The following is a 17,742-nucleotide window of genomic DNA, read 5'->3' as shown; positions in this document are numbered from 1 at the left end:
TTTTTCTGCCTCAATTCCTTCGACGCTTGAGTGAGCTCGGTAGACACTATCATCTATTTAGAGTAATCTTGTGAATGCTTGATAGACAAGGAAAAATATCTTCACTGACCAAGTGATCTAGGTAAGCATTGTCTATCAACTGATATGACATTTGTGTAACATCAAAGACAACACACGATTAATCAATTGTATCCAACACAACTAGGGTCACTTCAAAAGGGCATCAAATTGATCTTGGGGAGGCATCCTTTTTCATAAAGAATAATTTTTCATCCCTCTACCTTCTCCAAATTTGGTTTGTTCAAACTCTCATCTACATTCAAACCCATAAACTTTTCATATCGATATTGTGATTCCCTACCCAAGTATCCAAAACTTGCCTAGGGTATCATTGAAAAATTAGCTAACTCCATTTGCAGGTCCAAAGATTTATGGTACATTATATTCAATGTATCCTCTCCCATTTACCTTAGTTCCATGATGATTCCATGGTGGGAATTCATGGGAGGGTCATCTTTGTGTGGACTTCTTGGGCAAGAGCAACACATAGGGTGATTTCAAAATGAATTTCAAAAACCTTAATAGATGGACACTTAAAGGAAATTTTAATGAAGAAAAAATCACTGTATAAATATGAACTAACTTAATCCTAAGAAAACTTCAACATTCAATCCATTATCTCAAACTTGTTTTGCAAAATCCAAAACCTGTCAAAGGGAAATGTAACAAAATGTTAGTATTCAAATGTGAGAATGAACATTTCCAACATCTAATTAGTAGATTTTTGTTCTTCCATTCCATAACTAAAAAGTTGCACAAAATTTTTTTGGAGCAACTTTTTAAAGTTGTTGACCATATTGTAATTTTTTGCAATTTTGTCTTCTATACCCTTGAAAACTTTTTGAATGGAAAAAAAAAGGTTTAATAGAGGTTTTAAGGTATAATTTGGGCCCCTAGTAACCAACATGCCTCTTTGTTTTTCCTAGACCCATTTGAGAAAATTCTTGACAACTTAGCAACTTTTGACATTTGAGACCCTAGTCAACCAACATTACACTTCATGAGTTCCAAACACTTGAAAAAAATGCAAAATCACTGGCTATGACCTAGTTGGGTCATATCCCACTTACCAATGACTTGTACAAAGTTTGACCCACTTTGACCACCTAGTGTTTATTAGCTTTCACATAGGGTTTATTAGATTGTACATACCTAAACAAGGCTTAGCCAAACCAACTTGATCTAAGCACACCAACACACCACACTGACTTGGATAGATTTGCAACAAGCCTCAAAGAAACAATAACAAAAACAAAGCCAAAAGAAGGGTTATTAGGTTCCCTACACCAAAACTGTAAAAGTGCGCTTCCAAGTAGTTTTTTAAATCTCTTTAAAATGTTCTTGGACATGAAAATGTTCTTACTAGATAATGATTTTCACTATATATGTTATTCTTATCCAAATTCATCTTATACTAACTTTAAAGATTGATCAAGTTTTATGATTGTTGAATATAGGATGTTAATCTTAATTAGGAGGTGAGACACTAGGTACATCATTATCTACAACTATTGTATGAACATGATCACAACTTACTTACCAACCATTGAATTTTCTAGGATACTGATAAGGAGGATACCAACTACTATTACAATTATTGCTAATACATTGAGAAGAAATAAAATCATCACAAATTCAAGAATTAAGTCCATACAACAACCATTGTTCTCTAATGTAGGTTCAAATTTCTAACCATAGGAATGCAGATCCCCCATATGATTGGATGGAGCATTCCTGATTAGTGAGTAAATTCTAGTCTATGATCAGTTAGCACATGAAAATGAGTTCTAATTGGTAGATTCATAAAGGTTATAGTGTATTTGTATTTATTTTAATTTCTCTTTTGTCTAGGTAATTGCCTGGTCATATCTTAACACATTTGTCTACTACTTATTTTAATGGTGCATAATTTAAAAGTGGTCAATGAGCTAAGAGAAAAGCTTATAGAGTTAAGTGGATTTTGGGTTTCAGTTAACAGTTTCTCTATTGATTTCCATATTATGAATATTGCCTCTGTTTGGAAAGAAATATATATCTCTTGACCATGAATAATTTAATCACCAATGCTTTCAATATGATTCTCTTGTAGGAAATCTGAAAATGAGTTAAGATTTATGATATAGTTTGTTGAAGTCAAGTAGAACATATTTGGCTTTATTTTTCACACTAAAGTATGATTTATATTAATTATTCTCATTGTAACAAAAAGTAATGATGATTTTTAGTTTTATAATTTTTTCAAGCTCATCAAATGAATTGATTTGAATTACTTAAAAATTTCTTTCTTGATCATCATTGGATTTTAGTTACATAAAAACTCCTCAATCTTCATTTTCTTTATAAGAGTGGCTAATGCTAATTCTTGCCTACACATTTTCAATTCAGGTGTTTATCAGAGATGGTGTAAAACTTGTTCTAGATGCATTTCAGCTTGCCAAAGAGAAAGATCATTGTGCCATATTTATGGATGAGTTTGATGCAACTGGAACCAATTTTTTTGATAAGTACAAGGATTTTTAATTTTCATTCTTGTTGGTAAGCATACAATGGTAAATAGTCTAAATAGTAAAATTGTATTGGGTTTTAAGTTTAAATCTTAAAGGAATTATATTATTATGTATTAGTTTGCAACATTTACAAATCAATATAATTTATGTTCAGAGGACTTTAAGATCACTTGTGTATGACCTCAAGATGAACTAAACTATTAAAAAGTCTCTTTAATCTAAGTTGCAACTACAGGATTTTTTGATCATAGGTCTATGCATAGTAATTAAAGTTGGCCTTCTTTCTCACTTGTACTTGAATGATTGATTAATTAAAATATTCATGAGTTACCTGCAAACAATAAATATAGCCAAGATGCATACTATTACTGTATGAATATAGCCCATTTGAATCAGATTTCTAGTTTTCTATTGAATAAAATACCTACTTCCTCAAGAAATAGATATGTTTCCCCTCCAAGTAGAGGATCCAAACTCTTGGGTAATTGTGTAATTTTCTTCAAAAGGAAATTCTCTGATCATGGGTAAATTAGGGCCATCCTGATGCAAAGAACACAATAGGAGCTTCTTTCCAATCCAAACCTTTGATATGAATCAATTTGTTGATCCACTAACCACACAAACTTGTACCTTTCCTTCTCCCAGGCTTCTACTTCACTATTTGGTTCGTACTTCCTCACAAGGTACTACAAGTTTCAATATGTTGACCCAAGGATTAGGGCTTTCTATAATGGTTCAAAAGAAGAATTTTATACATTTTTCAATCACCAAACCATTCATCAAAAGGTTGACTTCCTATATTGCAAATTTGTGGATTTTTGGCCTTCTTGTAGAGTAGGTCTCTCCTTAGCAACTTCTCTCCAAACAAGGTTAAGATTGTGGCTTCAAGAATTCTTGAAATTGACTTAAAAAGTTCAAATACAACTCTTACTTTTCTCCAAATTCCAGCTATCAGTTTCACTCCAGTAACACAAAGCAACCACAAACAACACTTTTTCCTAGGTGATAAAATTAGCTAGAATTTCCTCAATTGGGTGCATGAAACTAATCTATTGATCTAGTGGCCTCCTATAGACCAAGGTTGAACTATCCATCAAGAAAATGTGACGTACAATCTTATTTTGCTAATCATTTTCTCAATCAACACATTCTAAGGTTAAATACATAGTTATATTTAGCCTAGGGCATCAAGTTTGAAGTGTAAAACAATATTTTCTTGTCCTAAGCCTTTGGATTCTTAAAATAAACCCTAACTACTTGCATTTCACCAAATGGAATCAACTTCCAATGATGAAATTGCAAGTTAAGGCCATTTCTTGACTCCAAATCCTTGAATTGAGGGTTTTAGACCTACAGTCAAAGAAAATGTTGTAACTATCTCAAAACTTAATAAAATTAAACCAAACCAAGTGAAAATAAAAGATAACATTGATATATAACTTTAAATTTACATCATCTATCCTCACCAATCTGTACATGGTTGTACAAGACATGTTTTCTCTAGAAAATAGGTTTTCCCTTCATAAATATGTTGTTTCTTCGATACAACTTGATGATCTAGTATGAGGGATAAAATATGTCTTAAATAACTTCATCTAACTAGTTCAAACCAACTCTTGATGGTTATGAACATTGAGAGGTTAAAAAGGACTTTTATGACACTATTGCACTTTTGCAATTTCTTGCTAAACATGACAAGTTTTTACATTTTTGATCCTAATTGATGCCAGATGATCCCAAAAATTTAGGAATGATAGGAAATGTATATTCTAAATTAATGATTTAGATAAATTTTATGAGTTTAAAAGTTTTGAATTACTAATTTACCCCTCCCTCCTCTCATTATGCTCTTCAAAGTTAGGTTACATTTTAAGAAGTTGTCATACATTTAAGTAGAGTTTTCATTCCCCATTGAGTATATATTGAAGGAAAATACTTATTGATGTATCCTAAAAATTATGATTTGTTAATTAAATGCAAGAAAATTTTATTGTGTGAGTACTTTAGCATTAGAGCTTAGTTTGCAGGTGCATTCCTTCATGGGTGAGGTGGTGCTCTTATTCTTTCACATTTGCTTTCTATTATTTGACACATTCATGAATTTATTTACTTTCTTACATTTTCATTTAGGAATGGAAAAAGTGGTATTAGACTTCTATTGGTTCTCACTAAAGTGTTTTAAATTTATATCATAGATCCCTAGAGTTACCTGATTAGGGAACAAGGGAACATGTTTTTAGGATTATAGGGGAACAACTAAAAGGTGGTTACATAATTACATAAGATACTTGACAAATTCCTAGTTCAAGATTTTAAGGTGTGTTCAAATGATTTTCAAATCACTAATAATTCCTTAATCCCATCTATGAATGTTGCCTACATAGTTGATTTTTCCCAATTAGTAATGAAGAATCTATTGTGTCTCATGTGATATTGCTACTAGATGAATATTCTTCTTCATTTTGTAATTATCCAATCAGGTTTATTGTTGGAACTTTTGGACTTTCATTCTGAAACTCTCCAAAGAACCTGAGAAATAAATAGTAACACCTAAAGATTAATATCCAAACTAATCACTGACCAAGATGTCATTGGTGATTACTATGTATATTTATCTTTAGGTTACTTTTTTTAAACAAATCATATTGGTCAAAAGATCAAACAATTCTAATTAGCATTAGTAATTATTTTGACCAATGCATCGATGAGGATGACATCATGGGTTTGGCATCCTGGTCAATTGAGGGATCCATTTTGACCAAGTTTGATCAAAATTTTGACCAAATCATTGACCAAAATGTCGTTGTGGGTTTGGCATCCTAGTTAATTAAGGGAGCCATTTTGACCAAGTCTGATTGAAAGTTTGATAGAACTTCCTGCAAACAAGGAAGGGCATTCTCAACCAAATTTTGCATCAACATTTTTAAATTAACAAGGATTGGTCAAAGTTTTGATGAGGAAAAAAAGTGACAAGACAATCTATAGAACATTCAACCAGAATGAGTAGAAAATTTGACCAATATTTGTCAAAAAATGAAACTAATTTTACTAGTGTACTGTACTAGCTAGACTAGTTATTCTGCATCATGTGTTGCATTAATGAAGAATTACATTGAGTATATTTCATGAATTTTGGTAGTAAGAACATAATTGTTTCTATACCTATGTATAGGCTTATATTGATGAAAAACATATGGTCTTGAATACATAACACATTACTTGTTCAATTTTCCTAAGTTTATTGTATGCCTATGTGATAGTGCATGAGGGATGTTTTTATTTCTAAATTAGTATTGATCATTTGATTTTCCATTGTGTGAATGCATTATGATACCTTATGGGATGGATTGTAACTTTTTGATTGTATAATAGACAATGTGTTACACAAACTCCATTACCACTTTTGGTTTTTCTTGGTTGGCCTTCCTCGATGCTAGGCTAGGTATCTTTCATGTTAGGAAAGCTTCTAGGGAAGCTTAACAACTTCGTGGTAGGGTGGTCAATCACTTCTACAATATTCTCAACCTCTTGTGTCCTTAGACAGGTTTTGGAGCTTCTATCAAAAGGGTCGACATAATGAGTACATATCAGTATACTGGTAATTGAATTATGGTTTCTCTTAGACTTGAGCATATATGTATATGTACCATTTTGTTAAATTTAATGACAATTAATCAAGTAATATTGACTAGTCAATATGAAAATGGCTTTGACTATTCTTATCTTCTACATATTATGGGGATTTCTGATGTGGCATTGGTTTTGTAGAGGCAATCCTTACATTTGGTAACAGAGTTCTTGGTTCCACTCTTACGCCTTGAGTTCACTTTTCTAGACACACAACTATAAATCAAATAGCTTAATTTATGTTATATAAGTCTATTATGTGGGTTCCATTGTGCATCTTCTAGTTATGATTACTTTCACATTAACGGATAAGATGCTCCTTATGTAATTCAAGATTTTGGGTTGACATTGCATTCTTTTAAGTATTGTCAAAAATGGAAAGTTTATAGAATGATTGGTAATTTTCATACCTTATATGGTATGATTATATTTTGATTCAAATAATGTGATGGTAGAATATGCATATTGTTGTATTATACTTGAAGTATTTATTTCTTTGTATCTATGATGCAAGAAGGGTGTGAATTTATATTAACTATTGAGATAGTCACATGATTGTTGACTTTTGTACTAGGCTATGAGAGGCTACCAATCAAGACTTGGCCTGTGATAGTAAAGAAAAATTTCTTTTATTGTGTAAATAGCATGTGATGCACATTTGGTGCAAGAATTATTATTTTATGCCATATTCATGTGGTTCATTGAGTATCCCAGTATGATAAGTAGGAAGAACATGGATTTTGTATTTAGAAATGTGTGACTATCAAGATAAATTGCATGTGATGCATATGAACTTTTTTTATGTTCTTAGTGGTCCTTGGATGCAAGGTTTCATTAAAAATGTACAAGCCCTCTTAGTTATTAGTAAGAGTCATTATGCCTTATGTGAATTATTTTTCATTGATTATGTTTAGTTTCATGAACTTTCATGTGATGAGGGGCTAGCTTGAAAATTTTCCTTATGACCACCTAGCCATCAATTTCTTATGTGACCTATCTAGTTTGAATATTTCTTCACCTTTATTTTAGTGGTTTTGTGCCTCCTTAGACTTTATTTGAGAATTGTGAATATTGATTTCAAGATTTCTTTGATCTTGAGGTGGCTAGGCTATGTACTTTTATGATGCTAGTCTTGTGTTTTGAAGTGATGTCATCTATCATATCTAATGTGGAGCAATGATAGGATGTATAGGGGAGTATATTGTGAAGAACATGCCATTCTTCCTTTTGTATATTTTATTTTATTTTTGGAAAGCTTACCTTCTAGTGTGGGTGCCAAATGTGGATAGATAGGGAGGGGTAGAAGTGTTGCTTTCCTTTTTTCACTCTACCTACTTTTGTAACATTGGTACTAAAAAAATGCTTTGGCCAAATCCATGTGCATACTTTTATTTGATATACTTTCCCATGTTTCATATCCATGCCACATTCATGATTAGGGCTACTTGGATATATGTGGGAAGTAGTATGTTTCATGGTTGCACCAAATACCTCTTTCTTTTTGCATTATTGGGCATTGCCAGGTTGGGAATTCTATGTGTTAGATAGGATCCTAAAGAAAGTACCTTTTTACTATGTGGGAATTGCTATATCGGGAATTCTATGTGTTAACTAGGATCGTACGGAAGTGCATTTTGTATTAATTGAGCATTGTAGAGTTGGGTATTCTATGTGTTAGGTAAAATTCCAAGGAAGTGTAAGGTTTCATGGTTGGGTAGGAAAGTACCTCAACCATATTTTACATGATGAATGAATCATATGAAGGTGACACATCACAACTTGTGCTTATATTTTGGTTAAACACACTATGGTGATGAGTTGGGCTCGACGGTCTAGGTCACAAAAATGATAAAAATTGGGTATACTAGTCCTTACAGGTGATTAGTGAGCATACCTAGATGATTTACTTAAGGGTGCATAACATATGGTAGATGGTATTGTACTTGTATGATGTGTTTATTATTTCATATCTAACGTGTAGGTCAATATTTTATATGATGCTCATAGAGGTATAAAACTTTAGATTATACTTGATGCATTTATTAAATCATGCATTTTTATGGATAGATGACATGTAGGTCAGCATCCTTGGATAATGTCATGTGTTACATTCTTAAATGGATAATTATTTGTTAATCCTTGATTATGTTTAATGAAATAATTGTTGACTATTCAAACTAGGTTTTTTCTTAATTATTTACATGTTTCTTGCAATTTATGATGTGGGAATTTTTTAGTAGGACATGGTTCTTACATACGATGAAATAAAGTTTGACATGTAGGTCAACTTCTCTAGCATATTCATGTGATGATATGTTGTGTTTGAAAATGTGGCTGATAATTAGCTTCTAAAATCTAATTATTATTGTACCTATCACTTAAAAAATGTAAGTTGGAAACTACAATGAAGCTGCATAATTAATTGGAAGATATTTTATCTACTTGTTGATTCAACTATGTGTAATTGACTTTTGACTGACCTGACTTGATGTTTTGGCCTATGTGGCAAGTCTATGGAGATGTGGTCTTTGTTTGAGAATGCAAAAGGGTATGTATAGATCCTTCTTTTATTTATTTTTGGAAATATATTGCATTGGTGTGAAGTATATGTGATGATCCACCATGTATGTGACTTCTACTTTATAGAAAATTGTTGAATCATTTTATTTAGTCAACTTGGTCGATGAATGATGACCAATGATTTGGTCATCTTGAGTTGTCTATTTTGGACTCCAAGTCAATATGTTGTTCGACATAGACTTGGTAATTTTTTATTTGACTTAAATTTTTTGTCGATATGTCTGGTTGGGATTTGGTTTTATTACTCATTGATGCAAAACTTTGGGTCAATGTTGCTTGATAAATTTGACTGTGTGGCCTTGATATCATTCATTTAATTATCATATTGGTTAGATATATGTCATTAATTTTGAGCTAACTTATGCATTATGATATAAGTACATTTGGATTTAAGATTCTAGTGGTGTTTGTATGCATAATGATGATTACATATTAATGAGTACTTTGATGATGTTATATGTGGATGTTGTTATAATTCATGATGATAAAAATGATGACAAATTAGAGATAGTTTGATTAGATTACATGATTATGTATTGTGGACACTAATTTGTTGAGGTGGACACTTACACAACTAGCTAGCAACTCAAGTTAGATGGTACATATGATTGATTCTTTTGTTACTGATAATCAAGGTGTGATTAAAGATGAGTTTAAAGGAAACGTTGCCTCTTGATATTTTTAAATTGAAAACTTACCTTCTTTTATCTAATGATTCTATTGATGAGCTAAAGGTATTGTGAATGTATATGTATGAGTGTGGTAGGAGGTGAATAGGAATTACCTACTCACAGGGTCAAATTCATGTATCCCAAGGTATGATTAGTAAGCACATGTATGTGTGTGATATCATAAAATTTTAAGGTAATATGTTACCTAAATTTTGAGAATCATGGAGATAAGGAAGTATTTGATTCAATATTTAATTTTATATTTGATTTGGTTTATGATATATGATGGAATAATACTTTATTGTTGCTCTTGTAATGCAAGAAAGGGAATGACACATTATAAGAAAGGGGGAATATTGTCGGAAAGAGGTAGCCTAACCTTGTAAAACTATACAATGGTAATGAAATTCACACATACACATAGAACATATTTTTAACATGAGTACTTATAGATGTTCTTATATAAAATTTGTGTTTTTTTTAATTAAGTAAAACAGGTTTTAACAGGTGCCTATAACCCCATAGTAAGCAAAATAAAACTAAATTAAAGTTCATAGCATAAAGAAGAACAACAGTAAACAATAGCCTTGGGAAGGTTGTAAACTAGTCCTAAAATAAAACAACCTCTAAAGGAGTAGGCAAACCCAACTAAACTACAAAAAATTGGGGGAAACGAAGAAAAACTAGGAGAACAAATCAGGGTACCACATCTTTGACCATCTCAACAATCTTGAGCTCCAACTTCTCCATGGTCTCTAATGCTTTAGTCATCAACTAATTTTCTTCTAGGGTATCCTCCTTGTCCCTCTTCCTCTTGTTTGATCTCTCTTTATAGCTAGAGTTGTCATCTAGGGGGTTGGCATCCACTTTAGGAGCCCTATTTTCCTTGTTGACCATGTCAACATTCCCATCTATACTCATATCCAGCATCTCTTGCATTTTTCTAATATTATCATTTAATCATTTGATAATATTAAGGCTCTAGTTAGCTAAGCTGTGAAGAGTAAATTCCATCCTATCCAATATCTTATCCATCTCAATGACCCTAGTTTCCAAAATGCTAACTCAGTTAGACCCATCATATCCTTCCTTTCCTTCTAGCCCTATAACCCTATCCTTTAGCTCTTTAGTTTCATGGAAAATCCACTTGATTGATTGGAAGTTATCTACCATTCTATTGTAGACATTGTTGAGGAGATTAATCCCCACTTCCCTAGCATTGTCACTAAGAACCACCACTTCTAGATCAATCAGTTACTCTAGATGGATTTTACCATCATCTTGCTCTAAGACCTTGGGTTGAATAGTCTCTCTAACAATGCCCATTTTCATAGTCTGGGACTCAAAGTTCCTCCAGACCATTTTCCTACCCTTTGAACCAAAAGAAATAGTGGTTTCTCCTTTCCATAATCCTCCTTCTTGACCTCCTGGGAAATGGGAGTTGTCTCCTGATGCTTGCCAGAATCCTGATTAGCTTCACTTTGAATTCTTCTTCTCCTCTTAACTAAGCTTTCCACCTTCCTACGAGTTTGAACCTTGCTAGTACCCTCCTCTTTCACAATAATCTCCTCTTCCATATCCATCCCCTTATCCTCTTCATTATAATCCTCTATTGAATTAACCTTAGACTTGGAATATTTACCCATTGAGGATTTCCCTATCTTTTTCTTCTTATGCTTTCCCAAATCCTTAATTATCTTGGCCACCTCCTTATTGTCATCTGAGTGGAGCCCCGCACTATCCTTAGTATTAGAAGGGAGATACAAGGTTTCTATATCATATGAGGAATCCACTTTGTGGGCAATAGATCTACCATGGGTTTGGTCCTTGAAGTGCTCATAGATTAGTAACAATAGTCTCTCATGGAAATAAAGGTTAGCATACAACTTCTTCTTGTAATCAATTATATTCTTATTAACTAAAGAGAAGAGGTAGAAGGGTATGGAGATTTTGTGCCATAGTTGAAGTGATTAAGGATGATAAAGTGATGGGTATGGATTCTATCATACCTTATATCTAGTGTAAAGTAAGAAATAATCACTGTCGAGACAAACCTCCAAAGTTTTTTAATTGAATCTGGTTCATAGTACGTTCCCATCTTCACCAGTTCTTTAATATCCTTGGCATATTTAGCAAAATATTTCACCACATTATGGGAAACTTTCTTGTCCTAAATAATTTGATTCCCTCAGTAGAGGAACTAGTGACCTCTTCCATGATGCCTTCATTTACCTAGAAATCAACCCTATCAATCTTAAGTTTCCCATATTTTTAGGACGTGACCATAAGATTAGTTATCTTAGGGTTCTAGCCATGCAATTCCTCAATCAACTTGGAAATACCACCATCCCTCAGTTTCTCCCATACCTTTGACTACCTTTTCCATTTTTCCACCTCATCCTCTGGCTCTCTACAATGCCTTTTGCCCACCATCTTGTTGCTTAGAGTATATTGTTTTGCAACCTCTGATAACAAAGAACTAATTACTTATAGAAATCATCAAAATAATGCTTACCTTTATTCTCAGGAATCTAATAGAAATAGGTCTTACCAATCACCCATAAAGCATGCTAAAAAGCTTCCCAATTAAGATAACTCATGTTCAGGCCGTGCTTAGCTCTCAATAAAATTAATGTGATTTTAACACTATTACCTTTCATTATTACTCTTAATATTTCCCATCATCCCCTAGATTCTCTCAATCTCTATCATGTTTTTTTCTTCTATTGAAATCCCATCACTATTAATCCACCTATATGTCATTCCCCTTTTGACCCCTCATTGCCCATCCAGTTAGCAATTGAGTTAGCCTCTTTGAATTCATGTGACACGTGGACCCTGTCAAAGGTGAACAAGATTTGTTTGGTTACTTCTACTAAATTCTCAATTGACCAGGACTGGGGATGCTCACCTTTTAGGCATTTAATGATTTTGTTCAAGTCCCCCTCAAGCTAAATTCATTTAACACAAATATCCTTAGTCAAAATAATGGTTTGAAGGGTAGCACATGCCTTAGTGAAGTGGTTGGTTTGGTGCCCCAAAGGGAAGATAATTGCCACTATGCCATAACCGTAGCAATTATGAATCACTCCACCATTGCTTGCTTGCCTTGGGTTTCCTTTATCCACCCCATAAAAAATTTCTTTATGCCATCCCACAAGGGGCAATGTCCATTGGCATTCCTCTCTTCTTTTCTATGTGGCATTACTGCACTTGATGTCTCCTAGAAGTAGGTTAGAACCTTTTTTAAAAATATGGTTATCAAAAAGAGCATTAAGAATTTTACTCAACATAATCTTGGCGGGGAGGCTATCTTCCCTAAATATTCAATTATTGCATTCTTTCCATATTCCCCAACCAAAGTGAGGTAGAGCCCATTTTCTAATGGCTTGAAGACTAGAGCTCTTCCATGGGTCATCCCATTGCTTAAGGAATTCAATAATCATAGTAGGGGCAGACTAGTCCAACCCAAAAACTTGGCTGAGAAAAGACCAAACCACTCTTGTGAAAGGGAAATGAATAAAATTTGTGTTTGCTACTTCAATTTTGCACTTATATTTTATTTATATTATGAGGAACATTATACTTGTCTCTCAATAATTTTACTAGAGATTTAATCCTTAGATGCCTTCAATTATGAAAGAAGATGTTGGTTTGAATCCTAGAAGCAATAGTTAAATTCAGAAGCTCTTCTTTCAAAACTGATGGACCATAATAGACATTGGTGTCTAGACTTTGCGAAGGGTTTGTAATGAGAGATCAATAGGAGTTGGATATCAATGATGTATTCCAGGTTTCTTTTTCTATTACTCTATTATGCTTCATCTGTATCATTATATTGAAACCACAATAGAAATTGATAGCTCAAATTAGATCTTACTTTTCCTTGGTCTATGTTTTGCATTGAGTGCATAATTTATTTGGACCTACATGCATATTATTCTTTTGTGTAAGAAAGAAACTTCTAAATAAAGTCTACTTGATATTTGGATTGTGGGAGAAAGCAGCAAATGCGATCCATCTATAGGAGAAAAATAGTAGATTGAGTAACCCACTTCTAGACCAGGAACATTGGTGTAAATAAAACTTTACATTGGATAAACCAAACTAGAAATAACACATTATAAAAAAATCTAGTTAATTAGAATGCCTAATTATAAAATGTTACAAAACAACATTGATGCCAAAAAATTTCTTGACATTGAAAAATAAATGAATGTCTGGAAGTATGTAATAAGAAAAGTGACACTAGGAACAGGTTATAATAATGAAATCCTTCTTTTACTTATCAATATCTAAGCTATGTTGTTTATTTTTTAAAATAAGAAAATTTGGTATATCCTACTCTTTTAAATTATTTTGCATGAGGATGAGTGGCATTTGATAAAATACCAAATCTAGACATACTTTCATGTCAAACTGGATAAACTAGAAACAATTAAGTGAAACCCTTCATATTCTTTATAGATAGATTGATCTTGGTTTCATTATTTCCATCCTCACTCTTGTTGGATTAGCAAATGGATTGCATTTATCTGCATGCTATAAATGAACCTCATATCTAATGGCATGGAAGAAATTGGGAGCAGTAGGATTTTATTCAGTAGGTGCATTAAATAATATAAACAATGGAAAATTCCCTACACTAGTTCTTGCATACATTCTATGTCATTGGACAAAATGAATTGTCAATTTTTATTTTATTTACTACTTCCATTATTTTAGCAATTGAAAAAAGTAGCGATGCATTGGATATGCTACTATAATACGTTAATTCTTGAGTAAATTAATATTTAACATGCTTTCTTCATTGGTTATGGCTGGTTGCTAATAAATCATGGTGAAGATGTTAGGAGTGCTACAACACTTAATGGCATAGACTAAGATGTATGTATTCAATTATCTAACAAGAGTTACACCTCTCAATAAAGAATTATTTTTGCCTATATATGGTCATAGTTCAAACAAAACAAATGTGTCTTAGTGCTAATCATGCCCCTTTGTGTCTTCTATGTGAACTTATAATGATATTCAATTTGGGTTACTTATACATATAAGGAAATGGTTTTAAAAGAAGACATTTTGATTTTCCTTTGTAGAAATGGAAATTTCTTTTATGTAAATGGCATGTTTAACCACTTGAAGAGATATTGGTAGAATTAGGAATTCATACATGCTTTGGATAGACTAGGAATGATTATATTTCAAAATATGTGTAGAGGGAACATGTGAATCTTGATGAGCCATGCATTGAGAATCTTTGTGAGAGAATTCCTATGTATGAAATGACCCTAAACTCACAAGATATATTTTGAAGAATTCAACATGTTTTATTTTTTTATAGAATGTGAATGTTTTTAAATTTTAGTTTCCTTACATTATGCTGGTTAGACTAGTTATTAGGTTTCATGTGCTGCATTATTGAAGGAATTACATTTGGTACATTTTATAAATTTTGGTAGTAAGAATGTAATTAGTTATATGCCTATGTGTAGGCTTGTATTGATGAAATATATATGATCTTGAATACATAACACATTACTTGTTCATTGATACCCTTTTCTTGAGATTATTGTATGCCTATTCAAGGGTGTAGAAGGGATGTTTTCATTTCTAAATTAGTATTTGATCATTTGATTTTCCATTGTGTGAGTGCATTATGATACCTTATGGGAATGATGGTAAGTTTTTTATTATATCATAACAATGTGTTACAAAAATTATAGTACCACTTTTAGTTTCTCTTGGTTAGCCTTCCTCAATGTCAGGCTCAACATCTTTCATGCCATGAAAGATTATAGGGAAGCTTAACAGCTTCATGGCAGGGTGGTAAAGCACTCCTACAATATTCTCACCCTCTTTTTGTTCTTAGAGAGGTTCTAGAGCTTCTATCAAAAGGGTCAACATAATCAGTACATCTCGATATATTGGTAACTAAATTATGTTTTCTTTTAGATTTGACCATATATGTATATGTATCATTGTGTTAAATTTAACGATAATTAATCAATTAATATTGACTAGTCAATATGAAAACAACTTTGACTCTTCTTGACTTCTACATATTATGGGGATTGTTGATGTGGCTAGTTTTGTAGGGGTAGTCTTTATAGTTAGTATATTAGTTAGGTTTAAATTTTAAATTAGTTCATGGGTAATGGTTATTAGGGAAAAGTATGGGATTTTAAGTAGATGGGAAACAAGGATAGTACACTAGGATGTTATAACATTAGTAAGTTACTAAATTATTAAATGGGGATTAGTGTTAGTATAGAAAGTAGTAGAGGGATTTAGAAATAAATTAGTAAAATTAAATAATAGGAGGATTATTGGAATTATATATATATATATATATAATAGTAAGTTGACATGGATAGTTAGGAATAGTATGTAGTAATAAGTATAAATAATTAATTTGAGGATAACATAGATTATTGTATATTCGATTTAGGAAATATAATTTTGGAAACAAAAATGTAATGTGGTTATTAGCATATGTTAGTGTTAATTAATTCGAAATGTTATTTTACTTTGATTTGTGTTGGAGGGTTATAAAATAAGAATTATGTATATATCTAATGGAATGGCCATTATCAATTAAATAGTGTAATGTCAAGCATTGCATAAGATTATTAGTGTATTAGCACTCTAATGTTGTGAACTAATGTTTACATTATATATTAAATTTGAATAGAATATGATGTTAATATGTTTTATGATAAATAATAGATTAGGAGAGACATTAATTTGACAAAAGTAAACCCTAGATTTAGAATTCTAAATCATACATGTATAAGTATTCAATTTTGTTATCCACTCAAACAATGTCACAGTTAGCATATGTCCAAGAGTATTGTAACCTAGCTTATATGACATAACTATAAAACCCATAATCTAATGCACAAAATGAATACACTGACCTACATTAAGAAATTCCACTACTTACTAACATCAAGGGCTTAAATAAGTTGATATTGACTACATATAATTGAGATACCATACCAACCAAACTACCTTACCAATTACAATATTAAAGAAGTGAGATGAAACTCCAATCATTATAGTTAGGATCAAATCAAGTTAAGGATTGAAAGCAAGTTACAATCCAAGTACTCAAGTGACAAGTATCTAGCATTTTTTTCTTCTAGTTCTTATCAACCTAGAAAACTATGTACATTCCTCATGTAAAACCCTAAATATTATCTTGATTGTTTTTTTGTAGTTGTGTTTTTCCCTATAATTTTAGGCATGTTAGTATTATAGCCTTAAATGAATCTACCACTTGTGAAGACGTGTATCTAGTGGAAGTTATGAAATATGACCTATTGAGTGTGGCTCAACTAATGGATAAAGACTATAAGTTTGATTTCAATAAAGGGTCTTACGAAATATTTGACAAGACAAGCAAGTTGTTGGCTATACAAGAACAATGTAGATGTAACCTTTTCTACCTTAATAGCTTGGTAATACTTTTATGGTATCTAGAAATGATAATATCTAGTTATGGAATAGGAGGATATGTCATGTAAATTTTGAAAGCATTGTCAAAGTAGGAAGGAAAAACTATGTAAGGGGTTTACCCCCTATTACTAAACTTGAAAATGTTATATGTAAGGATTGTCAACTAATAAGGTTGGAAAGTTCAAGTTTTCTAGCAAGTCACTTAGCTCAAAAAAGGTATTAGATCTAGTTCATAATGACTTGTGTGGTCCTATGAGGATAAAGAGTGTAACTCAAGTGAAATATACTTTTCATTGTTCATTGACGATTTTTCTAAAATGATGTGAACTATATATTTGAAATAAAATTCAAAATAATTTTACATGTTCACAGTTTAGAAGGAAAACACAAAGAGAAAAATCACTAGAGAATTGAAGCTTTTGAGATCAGATTGGGGAGGTGAGTTCACCTCACAAGAATTTGAAAGATAATGTGAGGAGCACAAAATTAGAAGGCATATATCAACTCCTAGTTTACATCAAAAGAATGGTGTCCCTAAAAAAAGAAGCATAAATATCATAGACTATGCTATAACTTTAATCATCCAAAAAAAAATTCACAAATCTACTAGAGAGAAGCTATAAGCATAGTAGTGTGCACCTTAAATAGGGCACAACTAAAGAAAGGGACAAAGAAGACTCCCTATGAATAGTGGTTTGGTCACATACCATCTGTCAATTACTTCATAGTATTCAAAAGAAAGTGTTATATAAAGAGAGATGAATAAAAAGGGAAGTTTGAACATAAAAGTGATGAAGGTATCTTTTTGGGACACTTTACCAAGAGAAGAGCTTACT

This window comes from Cupressus sempervirens, chromosome 7, assembly GCF_028749045.1.
Source record: "Cupressus sempervirens isolate cs-2001-9-10 chromosome 7, ASM2874904v1, whole genome shotgun sequence".
NCBI classification, from domain to species: domain Eukaryota; kingdom Viridiplantae; phylum Streptophyta; class Pinopsida; order Cupressales; family Cupressaceae; genus Cupressus; species Cupressus sempervirens.
Note: the sequence above shows the minus strand (reverse complement) of the source record.